The sequence below is a fragment of the Zea mays genome, chromosome 5 (assembly GCF_902167145.1).
Source record: "Zea mays cultivar B73 chromosome 5, Zm-B73-REFERENCE-NAM-5.0, whole genome shotgun sequence".
NCBI classification, from domain to species: domain Eukaryota; kingdom Viridiplantae; phylum Streptophyta; class Magnoliopsida; order Poales; family Poaceae; genus Zea; species Zea mays.
In genome coordinates, this window is record NC_050100.1 from 78,606,588 (window position 1) to 78,621,851 (window position 15,264).

Consider the following 15,264-nt stretch of genomic DNA (forward strand, 5'->3'; position numbering starts at 1 on the left):
CTTGTTGATGCTGCTTCAATTTCAGCTATTTCTGATCTTTCTCCATTAATACCACCTGCAAAAAGTATAATTATATGCAAATATGGAAGATAATATGATTGATTACTCTAATTCACCATTTTTTCGCCAGCATACTGAGATCAGTCTTGTTCAGCTATTCACGAGTCGAGTCACTACTTTCCTTAGTAAAGCTGAACAGAAAATGGTATAATGATTAAAAGCATTCACCTAATAGACTAGCACAACTAAATACTACCTGGAAATTATAGTTTTATGATAATACAATGATGCTAAATGCTGGCGGAGGTGGGTGTAGCATATGTATGCACTATTACAAAAGAAGGTTTAAATTTAATAACTTGAAATCGTATAATAGTACTTCAAATTACAAATCTACATGCAATTATCATATTTTCCAACTAATTTCCAGAACTATATTGGTAGCAAAAATTTAGTCACAGGTCTAGCCACGCATTCACAAACCTACTTTAAGAAGTCAGAACAAGCCCTGCATTATAGCAATCCACACAAAAGCTACTAAGCTAGCAAACTACCAAACTAGTACTATTTTTTAAAAAAAAACATCAAGCACAAGTTTGAACCAACGAATCTCACAAGTGGAAAGGAAACCGAATTACCGATGCACACAGGAAGTAAATCTACACGCATAGTCACGCAGGATGTGGCTAGATTTGCAACATCCAGATCACGGAGACGAAATCGAGATCTCAAGCCTACGGCTAACCTTCCTGGCTTCCCAACCAACCAAACACCACAGATCCGCACGAGATTTCCAAAAAAAGCTTGTGGAGTACCGGGGGACACAGATCTAGGCCGCTGCCCGCTCACCTGCATGTTGCATTTGTCGAGGTCGAGCGGCGTGACAGCCATGTGGGTGAGGCCGCAGCTGGCGATTCCTCCGGCGGTGTAGGCGGCATAGAAGGCCGGCGAGTACATCTCGATCTTCTCGTTGGGCGCATGGATCGAGAACGGCACGGCGCCTCCTGCTCCAGCCGCGGCAGGCGCTGGGGCAGAGGCATGGAGGCGCGCGGCGGCGCCTGTGGCGGCAAAGGAGCGCGCCGAGGAGGTCCCTTTAGCTGGCCGAGGGGCGCCGAGGAGGCAGTAGCTGGGTGGATCTGGGGCAGAGCGGTGGTTTGAGGTGCTTCAGATCGGGGAATGGGGCTCGGCAGCCGCCGCCGCTGAAACCCTAGTCCTCTCGGGCAAAAACAGTCGTCGCAGTCGGTTTTATATGATAGTACAGGAAGCGGTGTACAATATGCGCATACCAAAAATTGTGTAAACCGTAACACGATTGAGCATAACACGTAGTTATAATTGACGTAAATAGGTGATACAGTGAGCCAAAAAAGCCTGCGCACCTGGTCGGTTGCTGGTCGGGGCTTCCAATAGTTAGAGAGAGCCCAGGGCTCTAAATACTATATATATATATATATATGCATAAGAACACTACCCCATACAAGATAAAATGTTATAAAAGCGAGCAACATAAAATAGAGAGCGCCTCTACGGTTACGCGAGGAAACGAACCACGATAGACGAAGCTATGGTCGAGGGGTTATCGCGTTTACGTTAAACAAGTACTAATTAGAACATCCAATTCAACATAATTATATTAATTGATATTAATCAAATGTAAATTAATACTACTACTTAGTTTTGACTAACTTACTATTTTAATAGTTGATGAATAAATAAATAACTAAGTAACTCACATGAGTAATTATAAGCGAACGGTTTAATCTCGCGTGCGGACAACGCGCGACACAGCACACAGGCGACGCACGAAACGATGCGCGCGACCAGCGCGAACGATGCGCGAACCAGCACGTTACCACGTGCGGAACAGCATGCGCGACAGGCGAGAAACTAAACAAGACGCGCGACACGAACGCGCGAAGGAATAGCGACGACGCGCAACAGCGCGTGAACACGCACGCGACAACGAGCGAGCAATGCGATAGTGCGCGAACAATGCGCGACGAAGCGCTGACACACGCGACTTAGCGCGCGGACCACGCGCGGCTACGCACGCGATCCGCACGCGTGATACATGCGGTCAACGCGTGCGAAATGGCACGCGCGACAGCACGCACGACACACACGAAGACAACGTGTGGTAACGCGTGCAATACAGTTTGCGCGACAGCACACGAACGACGTGCAATCCAGCACGCCATCGCACGCGGAACAACATGCACTACATACGAGAAATATTTAAATACATGACACACATACACTAAGCGAGTATTAATGTAAAATATTTGAGTTGGCATTAATCAAATTAACGCGTATTTGTAAAGCCCAAGTTAGAACTATAAATTAGTTTTAATTGGAAGGCCGTTCTTTAACCACTATCGAATGAACAAATAATTAATTACTTAAGGCCTGTGACATACCAAAATAACGTGACTAATACAAAATTGATGTTGTTACGAAGTTAACGCGACTGGAACGAGTCACGACTGGTTTGCGACACAAATTATATTGAATAAATAGCATCTCTCGAGTTTAAACTATGTGGCGCGATTCTATTGGTCGAACTGAAGCCACACGAAGGGCCACATGGGACACAACCACATAGGATCTAGAGGGGTGGGATCTCATATGGCTAGCTTCTTCCCAAATCCCCACTGCACGACCGTTCTTCTTCCTTGGACCATCTCTCTCCATGGAAGAAAAATAGTATCAAGGGGAGGGGAAAGGAGGGGGCGTGGCCATGGGCTGCTCGGCCGGAGTGGCTTCGTCGGCCGGCTAGCTGGGAGGGGATGGGACCGCTGCCGCGCGGGCTTGGCTAGGGGGCGAGGCGCTCGCGGAATGGGACGAGGCGGGGGCCAAACGCGTGGCCAAGGCTGGCGGGCTGCCGCGGCGGAGAACCGTCGCGCCAGGGGGGAGCGCGGGTATGGGGGCTTGCAGGGGGCGAGGGCACCGCCAGGGCTGGTCACGACGCCGTGCCGGGGATGAGGCCGGGGCTGAGCACGTTGCGCGGGGCTGCAGGGGCGCGCACGCTGTCACACCCGGTTTTAGAAGGCAAACCGAATGCGAACCATGTACGTGCCAGGATCAGCAATTCACGTACACAACAGTTACATAACTGGATATCATCACACAGTGCTCAAATAATAACATAAAAAGGAAATAATAGTCGATTACATCATATGTCTGAGACATCCACATAGTCTTTACAATAATCAAAGTGTGAAAACAGAACGTAGATACATGCGGCCTTCACAGGCAGCCGACTGGGGGTTGCCGCTAACCCACGCCTAGAACTCGTCATAATCTTAGAACTCCTAGAAGTCTCCTTCCATGGCTTCATCTTCTATTGAGCAGTGGTTGCAATGCGGACAACCTGGGGAAGGGGGGGTTTGGTGTGTAGAGCAAGGGTGAGTACACATCAACATACTCGGCAAGTGTCCTGTTTGGCTGTAGTGGACTAGCTTTATGGGGGGGGGTAAGTCAAGCAGTTGCTTTTAGTTGGTCAGATTATTATTACTAGTAGAGAAAGCCAAGTTTTAGAATTAACCCACGTTATTAACCCAAAAGTACCCTTTCCAAACGGAAAGAATACCACTTACCATTTTACCATTACCATAGTCAATACCAAAACCATCATTCTCATCGCCACCTGTAATCCAAACATCTCTGATCAAGTGTCACTAATCAATGGAGCTCCCTTGGTCGTTCATAACCGCGAGCACGACTGATATATCAGTTTTCAAACACTCTGTAGAGGTTGCGCACTTTACCCACAAGTCGTGATTCCCTTTCTGCCCGGAGATCATGACTCTCCATTGATCACTACCAAGGTGACCCAACAGGGTATCACTACGTAGCCTTTACAAAGATTCCCCGGGGCTGTAGCCGCCTGTTAAGTTTCCTAAATACACCGCACTGCTCCCCAAGGGGCGAACCAACCTTGGCAGAGTGAGCCGCATACACCGAGCCCCATTAACGGCACGACGGCTAAGCGAACTACACCTCGGTTCCTCTAATTATTCAGCTAAGGGCGTCCCATTCCACCCTCATGGTTGCACTGTTTTCCTGGGCGGTCATCCAATGAACAGGTCCTTACGGACAGGCACTCGAGAAACCGCTCGAGTCCCCTTAAATGCCACAAGTATATCATCATAAATAAGAGGGAAAACAGTGTATCGTAGATAAATCTCATCATGTTCATTGATTAATGTTAAGCACTAGCATGAAGCTAAACCAGAATAATCCAACCCAAATAGGTAAGCAAGGACATGGATAACAAAAGCTAGTCAATCCTTAGGTATAACTGTGTAAGTGCGGAAAGTGAAATATAGAATGTATAGGACAAAGATAGGTCAAGGGACACTTGCCTCCACCAACCAGCTGCTACTCAGGGTCTTCTCCTGCGAGTTCTTCGGATTCCTCAACCAGACCATTCTCTATGCGAGTGCAAACATACATTCACATCTTAAATCAGAAAAGGAACAATACACCATATAAGGAAACAAATCAGTTACACGCGCACAAGACATAAAGCTCGCGCTTACAACCATGCGAAACTAGCGTCCGCGAAACAGCACAGGCGACTCGCAAGAACTACTAACTTGACAACACATTTATGTCTAATGAAAGATTGTAAACTAATCCTCGCTAAAGCACTACTTTAATAATTATTGGATCAACAACTAATTGAATAATTATCGAAAGCATATACTGCGATAAGCTATACTACTAGTATGTGAATGATATTGTCAATTTATCATGAACCTACTGTGACAGGAGCAAACCGAAACTGGTTAATGACGCATGAAGAAGTATATAATTATCGGACATGGACTACGGGTCTAGTAAATGAGATCGCCAAGGCTCATAAACATCCTAAATTTATTTACGTGGTTCATTGGGGTTTCTTTTTATAAGTCTAACAAATAAACTAATGAAAGATGATAAAATAGTGGGCTCATCCTCTCCTAGCCGAGCTGACCAGGGAGGGTTCGGCCGCATGAACGAGTTGGCCGTGCTCCGCGCAGGCCGTTGCAGGCGAGCCGGGGACGGGCTAGCCGCGCGCACTGCGCAGGACGCCGCAAGGAAGCCACGGGCCACTGCGAGCAAGCCACGCAGGCTGGGACGCCAGGGGCGCTCCACGCCGCGCAAGGGTCGCGAGCGTGCCATGCCGGGGCCGCGCCACGGACGCGAGCAGCGAGCGCGCCACGCCGGGGGCCGCGCGCGCTGGGGCTGAGCCGGGGCAGAGCACGCCGCGCCGGGCGCCGGGGCGAGCCAAGGCCGCGGGCCACGCCAGCAGGGCAGGGAGGGGGCCGGGGCGGGCGCGCGCCGCGCCAGGGCGAGCACGCCGCGTCGCGGGGAGGGGGTCGGGCGAGCCAGGGTGGGGGCTGCACGCCGCGCATCGCGCCGAACACCAAGCTGGGGCACCGCGCGCGCCGGCTGAGCTCCAGGCCGCGCCGCGGGCACAGGGAGGAGGGAGATGGGGCGTAGGGGACGGGGAAGGGGAGACGGGGCGAGGTCACCTCGAGGGGGAGGGGGCGACGATGGCTCGGACGGGTGCAGGGGCGGTGGTTCTTCTGCGGCTAGGCGATGGGAGGAGAGAGAGGGACGTCGCGTGAGCGAACTGCGCCAGGGAGAAAAGGAACGTGCGTCGTGGGGGAGGGGATGAACTGGGGACGACTTCGGGGCTTATAGGCGGGCCCCACATGCAGCGGCGGCGGCTGCCAAAACCGCCACCCGCATCGGCCGGGCAAGCGCGTCACGCCCATGCGCTAGTGGCTGGGCCGCGCCGAGTTGGGCCGCCGCGGCTTCGGCCTAAGACGCGAAGGGGATGGAGGGGAAGGGAGAAACATGCCGCGGGGCGCCTGGCCGGCCCACGACGAGACGGGGGAGAGAAGGAAGGAGGGGGGGAGGTGGGCCACGCCGCGAGGGCCCAAAAAAGCCAGGGCTTCACCTTGGGCCGAAAGGCCAGCAGGAAATGGGGGGTTGAGGTTTTTCCTATTTTCCATTTAGCTCCAAACTCATAATAAATGAATACCTCATGAAGGCCAAGCGAATACACACAAAGGAAAAGATGTGTGGCTCAGCATGATGCAACAACCAAAGGGAAAATCCACTTCTAGGATTTATTAATACACGACATAGAGTTAACTCTCTTTAGAATTTTGAAAATGGATAAGGTGTAGCGAAAAGAAATGGGAAAAGAGAGGTAACACCCAAATTTGGTGAGTGATGAAAAAAGAAAAATTTAACTCTAAAATTCGGGGCGTTACACACGTGCGCAACGCTGCCGTGGCACCACGCCGACTGTTCCGCGCTCAAGGGCTCCAGGCTGCGTGCCATGGCCGGTGATCCCACGGCAAGGGGAAGCTCGTGCTGCACCAGCAGGGGCCGCTGGGGGCGCGCCACCGCGTTCGAGGCCGCCGCACAGGCTGGCTAGCGGGCGCGCGCAAGGGAGAAACGAGGGGGCGAGGGGACCGCGACCAGGGGAGGGTAAAGGAGGGATGGGCGCCGTCAGGGTGGGAGAGGAAGAAGGGTCTTGTGCGTACCTGGGAACCGCCGGGGTGCCTGCTCCTGCGTGATTTGGATCTAGGGAAGACGAGAGGTTATGCGACGACGGGGTGGATTTATATAAAAAGAGAGGGCGCGGGAGATGGTTGCCGAATTTGTCATCAATTGCGTCGCGACCGAGCGAGAGAGGCGGTTGCGAACACGACGAGGGTAAACACGAGCAGCACGACGTTGCGAGGAAATACATTCTAATGATCCCGCGAAAAGGACACGAGATCTGGAATAGGCTCGACGAGAGGAAGATATATATATATTATCGAGTTTTCGAAATACTAAATTTAGGCATTTAAATATTAGAAAGGCTGAAATTCATATTTAATACCTGAAGAAAGTTCCGAAGATTCCAAAAACTCTCGGGAACATCCTCGAGATATTTTAACATGTTTCGATAACATTTTGCACTCATAAACACTATGCATCGGCATGAATGCAACACTCAAGCACCTCTGAGATTTTATTTTACTAGGCTTACACCTAGATATAAAATAAAATAATTCTCCACTTTTAGGAAAAATAGAAGGGAAGCAAAGAAATTAGAGTGTAACACCTAAATTTGGTGGATATTGAAAAAGTAATTTTACACCCCCAAATTCAGGGTGTTACAAATTTAACCCCTTAACAGAATCTCGCCCTCGAGATTCAAGAAGAGGCTACCAAGAAAATGATATTGGTTCATCGGCCTTTCATAGCTTCTTCTAACTCAACTTTGACTCTGGCAACTTTAACTTGCGGACCGGTTGCTTTGGTCTTCAAATGCTTGAGACCGATCGATGGAATTCTTGAGGATCTCTTGGACCTGTGGGTTAGGACCCACACACGCTTCTGTTGCACCACTTTGATCTTGTTTGTTGATGTTGATCGCATTGTCTTCATTGGGGTTAGCGGATAACCCCCTTAACAGGAGCATTGATACGCACTTGGTGAAGATGCTGCCGACTCTAATCTTAATTGGTTAAAAGGAGTTGGAGGTTGTCAACTACATAGGTGCAAGAGGAAATAATATAGATAGAAAAGGTAAGCATAGATGGATTAAAGAGGGAAAAGGGAGGGCACCCAGCTACCTAACTCTATGTAACTCAGCTAGTAAATTGATGTCGTTGCGGACCAAGGGCCACAACACATCAACACTCTTAAAAAAGAAGCAAATCAGTCATCACACAAAGACAAACAGCACAAGCATACAACAACAAACATCTCATTGCTATACGTTCCTTTTAATTAAATGGTGGTCTTCCTTGAAAAGGTAATAGCTACTCTCTAAGGTTGTTGAAGGAGGAGGAGAAGAACAAGACGTGCAGGATATGTGCACGAGCACAATAAGGGGTGGAGTTAAAGCAAGGATTGTAATCTACAAGGGAGATAATGCAACCAAGGGTAGGGTAGGTAAACACCATTCTCAAATCGAGATGGGAAAGATGATAATTCAAAAGGTAGGCGTAAGATAAGCATTATGGAAAGATGTAGTGATTACAAAGGTACATGAGGTAACAGGCAAAAGCACACCAAAAGATCGAGTTAAGACAAGACTTGCAACGCGACATAGGAATAAGGAACAAACTAGAGCGGGGAGGGGTAAGACAACACTCTTGAAATGAAATGGGAGAGGAGGCTTTAAAATGCAGGTGCAAGATAAGCATCAAGGTAAAGATCGAGAGATGACAAGGGTTAAGGTGATAACGGACAAACACACAACAAATGATGTATTTTAGACAAAACTTGCAAGGCGTCTGTGGGGGACAGATATCCCCCGGGTCCACTAGAAGGATAAAAGACCTCATGAAAGGCACAAAGGCCCCATAATTCGTAAGGTCACCCCCCTCGTGGGCCTGGGAGGAACGAACAGTGAGACAGATCAGCACAAGGCCGGGTCGGAGCAAGCCCAGACGGCCCAACAGCATCCGAGCAGTAATCACAGCAGTGACCCGACCTTCCCGCACAGGAGCCCCGTACATCGGAACTGGGCGAGGATGAGTCGGCTGAATTATAGGGAGACAGACTCAGTTAGTTCACTATTATCCTGGCGCACGTTGTTATCATATCCACATGTAATGCCCCACGGTCGAGTATATAAGGCCTAGGGGGCACCCCTTCAAGAGGATCGATCGAGAGAGACATCATTCATCACTTAGCCATCCACCCCGCTCTCTACGTTTTCCAGCACTAGAGAGCTCCCTTGTAACCCATCGCATAAAGCATTCCAACCAGGACGTAGGGTGTTACGCATCTCAAAGCGGCTCGAACCTGTACATCATTGTCTACTATTTCTCGTGCACCCAGCACGAACCATCGAGCTACAGTCGGTAACACCGTCCTACTCCTAAAAAGCACCTTGGGGGTAACCCTGGGTGCGCGGTCGGACCCGAAACACCGACAGCTGGCGCGCCAGGTAGGGGGTGTGTCATCGATTCAAGCTAGCTCAATGGCCGTCACCTTCCAGCACAAGATCCTCCTCCGCCTCAGATCCATATTCTGCTTCGGTACTATCTCATCTATAGTGGATAAGGAGGGAACTCTGCATCGCCTCGCGGACCCGCCTGAGAGAAAGCCTTCCTCAGAAATCTCCGAGAAAATCGGGGCGAGGCAGGAAAAAGTGCAACCTCCGGCGCTCCTAAAAAAGATCACCTCCGGCAAGATAGGGGCTGAGGGTCCCTCAACCCGGAGAACTCCGCTATCCACCTCTCCGACGAAAGAATGGACACGAATCACAAGGAGAAAGGAAGCAGAGGATCATCAAGCTGATCTTTCTGCACCTCCGCCCTCAAAGGAGAACAGAAAGAAGATCGCCGTGACAGCTACTCCATTCTACCCCGACGTCCTCTTCATCGGGAGAGTGGAGTCGCCCCCCGTCTCCGACGACGAGCCGACTGCACCCGGAGAGGAACCTCCTCAGCGGGAATCCCGCCGACGAAGGAACCAACGCCGAAATATCCGGCGACATCACGAAGCCGGAGAGCGGGACCCAGTGCAGCCTGTATCGCGGGACGAGGTCTCAGAGATAGGAGAAACTCCGGAGGAACATGTCTTCAGGGAACGAAGGAATTCCCGATGGCGTGATCGTCGACGGGCTCAAGAACAAGTCGAGCAGGAGACAAGACAACGTCAGGAAAATCCACTCTTCGGGCGCAAACTGAACCCCGACTTCGCCCGGGCCATGAACACGCCGAGTGAAGTTGGAGGGGTGCTGGCTCGGATAGCTGATGGCCTCCCTCGGACTCTTGACACCGAGGGCTATCGGCGGCTGTTCACTCAAGCAGCCAATCACCTTCTACCCCTCGCTTACCCGCCGAACGACCTACGACACGCCATCAACAGTCGTCGGGACACGCAGAGCTCCATCAATGCTTCGCGTGAACGACGACACGAGAACGAGATCCGTCGCCAGGAAGAGTACGACCGGGACCATGGCATCCTAGCACGGAGTCAGGCTACCAGGACCGAGTCGGCCACGGCTTCAACTGGAGGCACCGCCCGGGGACGGTCGAGGCACCACGACGATCACTCCCCTCCCTGGGACAGACAACATCATCGACGACAGGAGGACACGTGTGGAGTATCGGCACTTGCTCCACGCCTCAGGGCCATTCAATAGCCCCCTAACTTCAAGGTATCCAACGTCGACAAATATGAACCTAAGCAGGATCCAGGAGGCTGGCTGGCCGTCTACACCACCGCTGCCCGAGCTGCTGGGGCGACCGAGGACATAATGACCGTGTACTTACCTATTGTCCTCGGGCAAGACGCGCTGCAATGGCTGCGACACCTACCCCGACACTACATCGACAACTGGAGCGACTTCAGTCGGTGCTTCACCGCCAACTTTTAGTCCCTCTCCGACAAACCGGCATAGCCATGGGACCTTAAATCCATCAAGCGCTGGGGGGACGAAACTCTCCGGTCATACCTCAAAAGGTTCCAGACCATGAGAAATCGTATCCCCAAGGTCGCGGAGGCGGCAGTGATCGAGGACTTCTACAGAGGATCCAATGACTCGGCCTTCGTCCGAACCATATTACAGAAGGCGCCGACTACCTCTGAGCAACTGTTCCGGGAAGCCGACCTCTACATCACCGACGACGAGCGAGCTCAGGACCTCATCGGAGGAGTGAAGCCAGCACCAGCGGCACCGCGACGCGACACGAATCAGCAGCCCGACAAGCGTTGGGAGAAGAGACCTCGTGAAGAAGTCCACGCCGCTGGACCACCTGCATCTCGCGCCCGGGGAGGACCTCGTGGAGGCGAACACACGCTGGACGACATCCTCGACGCCCAGTGCCTGTACCACAAGGACATGCGCCACACCCTTCGGAACTGCAGAGACTTCAAGCACTCCGTCGGGCACGGCCGACCTTTCCAGCCTCTACCTCCTCCTCCGCCGTGAGGAGGACCGGGAGAACCGCGACAACCCTAGCAGCAGCTGGAGGGAGGAGGTGGAGCCTTCCCACGTGTCGATAGAGAGGTCAATGTCATCTTCAGCGGACACGGATTGCAGGAGAACAAGAGACAACAAAAGCTCAACGATCGCCAGATACTGGTGGCAACTACCGGCCCTCCCGCCCCATACCGATGGTCGGAGCAACCGATCACCTTCACTCGGGAGGATCAATGGCTCAACTTCAACCACCCAGGCAAATACCCGCTCCTCGTCGATCCAGTGATCCGAGAGAGCAGGGTGAAGAAGGTATTGGTGGACGGGGGGAGCAGCATCAATGTCACCTTCCCCCGAAACTCCAAGGCTTGGGAGTTCACCTCAAAGAACTCCACGAGTCAGACACTCCTTTCTTCGACATCGTACCGACTGAAGGAGAATACCCGCTAGGCCACATCTACATGCCGGTCACCTTCGGAACTCCAGAGAACTACAGAACCGAGTTCCTAAGGTTCGAAGTGGTGAACTTTGACTGCGGGTACAACGCCATCATCGAAAGGCCTGGATTGGTGAAATTCATGGCCATTCCGCATTATACATACATGATATTGAAGATGCCAGGGCCGCAAGGGATCATAACTGTGCGCGCTGACTTCCAAGGCGCCGCAGAATGTTTCCGAGTGGCCATTCAGGCGGCCCTCACCACCAAACCATCGGCGACTTCTTCTGCGCAGGCGAACTCTAAGCCTGAGGAAGACCTCGCGGTACCCGCGAACGAGGCTCAAGCCGCGACCTCTATGCGGCCGACTGAAGAAACCAAAAGTCAACCTTGGGTTCACTGATGAACGCAAAACCGCCATCATCAGCTCCAGCCTGGATGACAAATAGAAAGGCGCGCTCGTCCAGTTCCTGCAAGATAACCGAGACGTATTCGCATGGCAACCTACGGATATGCCGGGAGTCCCAAGAGAACTGGCCGAGCACAAATTAAAGGTCTACCCCCAGGCGAGGCCGATTCGGCAAAAGTTGCATCGTTTCACGCCCGACAAGAGAGAGGTCATTCGCGCTGAGCTGGCTCGCTTGGTCGCGACTGGATTTATTAGAGAGGTGTTACATCCCGAGTGGTTAGCCAACCCTGTTCTTGTACTCAAAAAGAATAAAGTGGATTGGCGCATGTGCGTCGACTATACGGATCTCAACAAACACTGTCCAAAGGATCCCTTCGGGCTTCCTAGGATAGATTGTGGCGGAACCGCCCGAATTATTCCAGCTTAAGTGCCCAAGTCGCACCCTTAAGGGCAGCAACACACTTAAACAGGAATAACCCGTCAGTCCCTCGGATCTAGTCCGATAAAGCCACTTACCAGGATCGAATACCACTAGCTCACTCGAAGGTGAGGCACAGAGAAATACAATAAAGCATAATACCACAAATTTAAGAAGTATCATTAGTGATTACATTATCGGAGTTTCAGAAATAATAACCATAAATTTTAATGCAGCGAAAATAACTAACGGAGAAAACCGAGTAACATGGCGAAGCCTGGCCACGCTACTCCTCCTGGTCCTCTCCTGCGGAAGCAATAACCCTCTCAACCGTCTATCCCGGTGGCAGGGATGAAGGCCAAGTCACCTCATCAACCAATCATCCTAAGGAATACCTGCAAAAATTTAGCCACAAGCAAGGCTGGGTATACTAATACTCAGCTAGACTTACCCGGTGTGAGGAGTCTACTCCTCTACCTCTAGACATGCAGTTGTTTGGCTGAGGGGTTTGGTTTGCCAAAAGCACTAGCTGAGTCTAAAATCAAGTTTTAGCTTTTCAAGTTTTAGTATGATCCTTTTAAACTAGATGAGGACCTAGCTACTCATACATGATATCAAACATTTTTAAGCAATCAACCTTTTTGCCAGTCAACTCATTTCCACTTATTACTCACTGCAGCAGCATGGATCAAGCAGTCTCATTAGCTGCGAGAAGCAGACGATTCGAATCGAGTTTTTAAACCTTGCAAGGTAAACCTAAACACACGACATGTAGGGGCACTCCGTCCCCACACACATCAACCGTCCCCATCGATTCCCCGTCAGCAGAGAGGGGCTCACCGCCTTGGCGTACAATGCCTCACCGACCCCGACTGCCGTCGTGCAGTGACCGCACTTGTACCCACCATAACCGGAATGGGAGACCACGTCTCAGGTCGCGTGAGGAGGGCAATCTGCTGCCAGGTTCAATCAGGTACTAGGCTTACCGATTTACCATATTTCTCGGCATATGTTTAGTACGTTCAAACGCTTGACACACGGTACCACACCTTAATCCTTATTCCAATTTCCGTCTCGTAGACAACGCATCCCCATGGACCGTTGTCCACAGACCATCATCATTACGATATAAAACTGGATACAACCAAGTCCTGACCTCACGCGAGTGCTGGAAAAATCACTCGACTTCTACCGAGATCCCTAATTAGTAAAGCAGCTACTCGACCTAGCATACTAGTATCCATCTCAAAAGGAATCCTGCGTTCATGCAACTAGGGTTTCAGTCAACTCCTACACTTAAGTGCACAGTACAAGCCTACAAACATTAAGTGTAGTAAAATAGCATATATAAACGGTTATGCATAAAACCGGGGCTTGCCTTTAATTTTAACACTTAGGTAGTGTTTGCTGGGGGAGGTACTCGCTTGGCGAGCATCCACTGGTTATGTCCATTCTTCAGGTCGTCCACCAACGGCATCTTGTGGTTGGCACCACACCACTTGCATGATCGTCATCTCTCGGTCCTAAATGAGATGCAAGATGCATATGTATGAATATAATGAAAGTAGCACAAAAGTAGCACAAGATATACAAGGACACCGTGGCGAACTAAACAATAAAATGGAAGACATCGTAACAACCACATGTTCGCTTTAGTTATCTACACATTATCGACGTTCAGCATTAACACCATTAAAAAGACGACAACATGTTTATTTATTTACGCAACACAATTACAACATCACAAGCACGCACATTTTATTTATTTGGACACGACTTTTTATTAGTTCTCCTATTGATCACACACAAGCATCACTGATAACACAAATTTAATAGAGGACATAAGCGTCAATACCTATGGAACTCCTATATCGCAATCACTAGAGAAAGGAACATATAAAACAAGACACACATGTCATCTCTAGCCTAACCATGGCAAGTCTACGTTACTTAAGAGCAAACCAAACATTTTTTAGCGAGAAGGGTGAACTAAACAATCAAAAGCGCACTAGCAGAATTTTTGGACAGCAATACAGCAGTCCCTTGTTTCAGTCATAACTCACAAGATATTTACCCAAAAATAGTAAACTAGGACTTTCTATAAAGCTTGAAAAGTGCTTTACAACTTTGGTATTGTCATCACAGCATGATTAAACACTTAGTAAGGTCAAAAGGTGTTAACACAACAGCGCTGTCCAGATTTGGACAGATTCAGACTTGTGACTTTAAAAATTTATAACTGAAGATTCAGACATCCAAACAAATTGATCCTAGACTTTCTGGAAAGCTAATTAAATGTTCTACAAATTATTTATAAGCATCCCAAGGTGATTCAATATTTAACTAAGGATAAACATCACTAAAAGACTTTGCTGTACAGAACTGGACAGATTCAGTCTTCATATTTGAAACGTTCATAACTTAAGCTTCAGACCACCAAAAAGAGTGATCTAAGACTTTTTGGAAATCTTAGCAAAATTACTATATAACTTTTGTAATCACCAAGAAGTAATTCAATGTCTATCTAAATCAAACAACACAGTTTTCGAAATCTGTTCTGACGGTGGACAGAACACAGCAAGCAGTTTGTAAAATTCATAACTCTTAAACTATCAGGCCTGTGGTTATGAAATTTTAACACAAGCAAGATCAGAAAAGCATCTACAACCTTCTTATAACAACCATGAATAGATTGTAACATTAACTTAAGCAACCCGTGCAGTTTCTGAAATCTGTACAGAATTTGGACAGATTCAGTTACTGAATTTGTAAAAAGCATAACTCCTAAACGGTTGGACTTATGCCTGTCAAATTTTAACACCAGCAAGATAATAAAGTTATCTACCACTTTTCTATAGCACATATCTACAGAAAATACAATTTAGTACATCGAACATACAGCACAACTAAAATAGTGCGTGCAGTCCAAAACAACAATCAATAAATTTCAGCTCATATATAATTCAAGAATTGCCGCATTCTAGAGACTTGAATCATTCTAGCACTTTACCATTTCTTAGAGTTAAATTAATTAAATGAGGACTAACAAGTAGACTTACAAATTT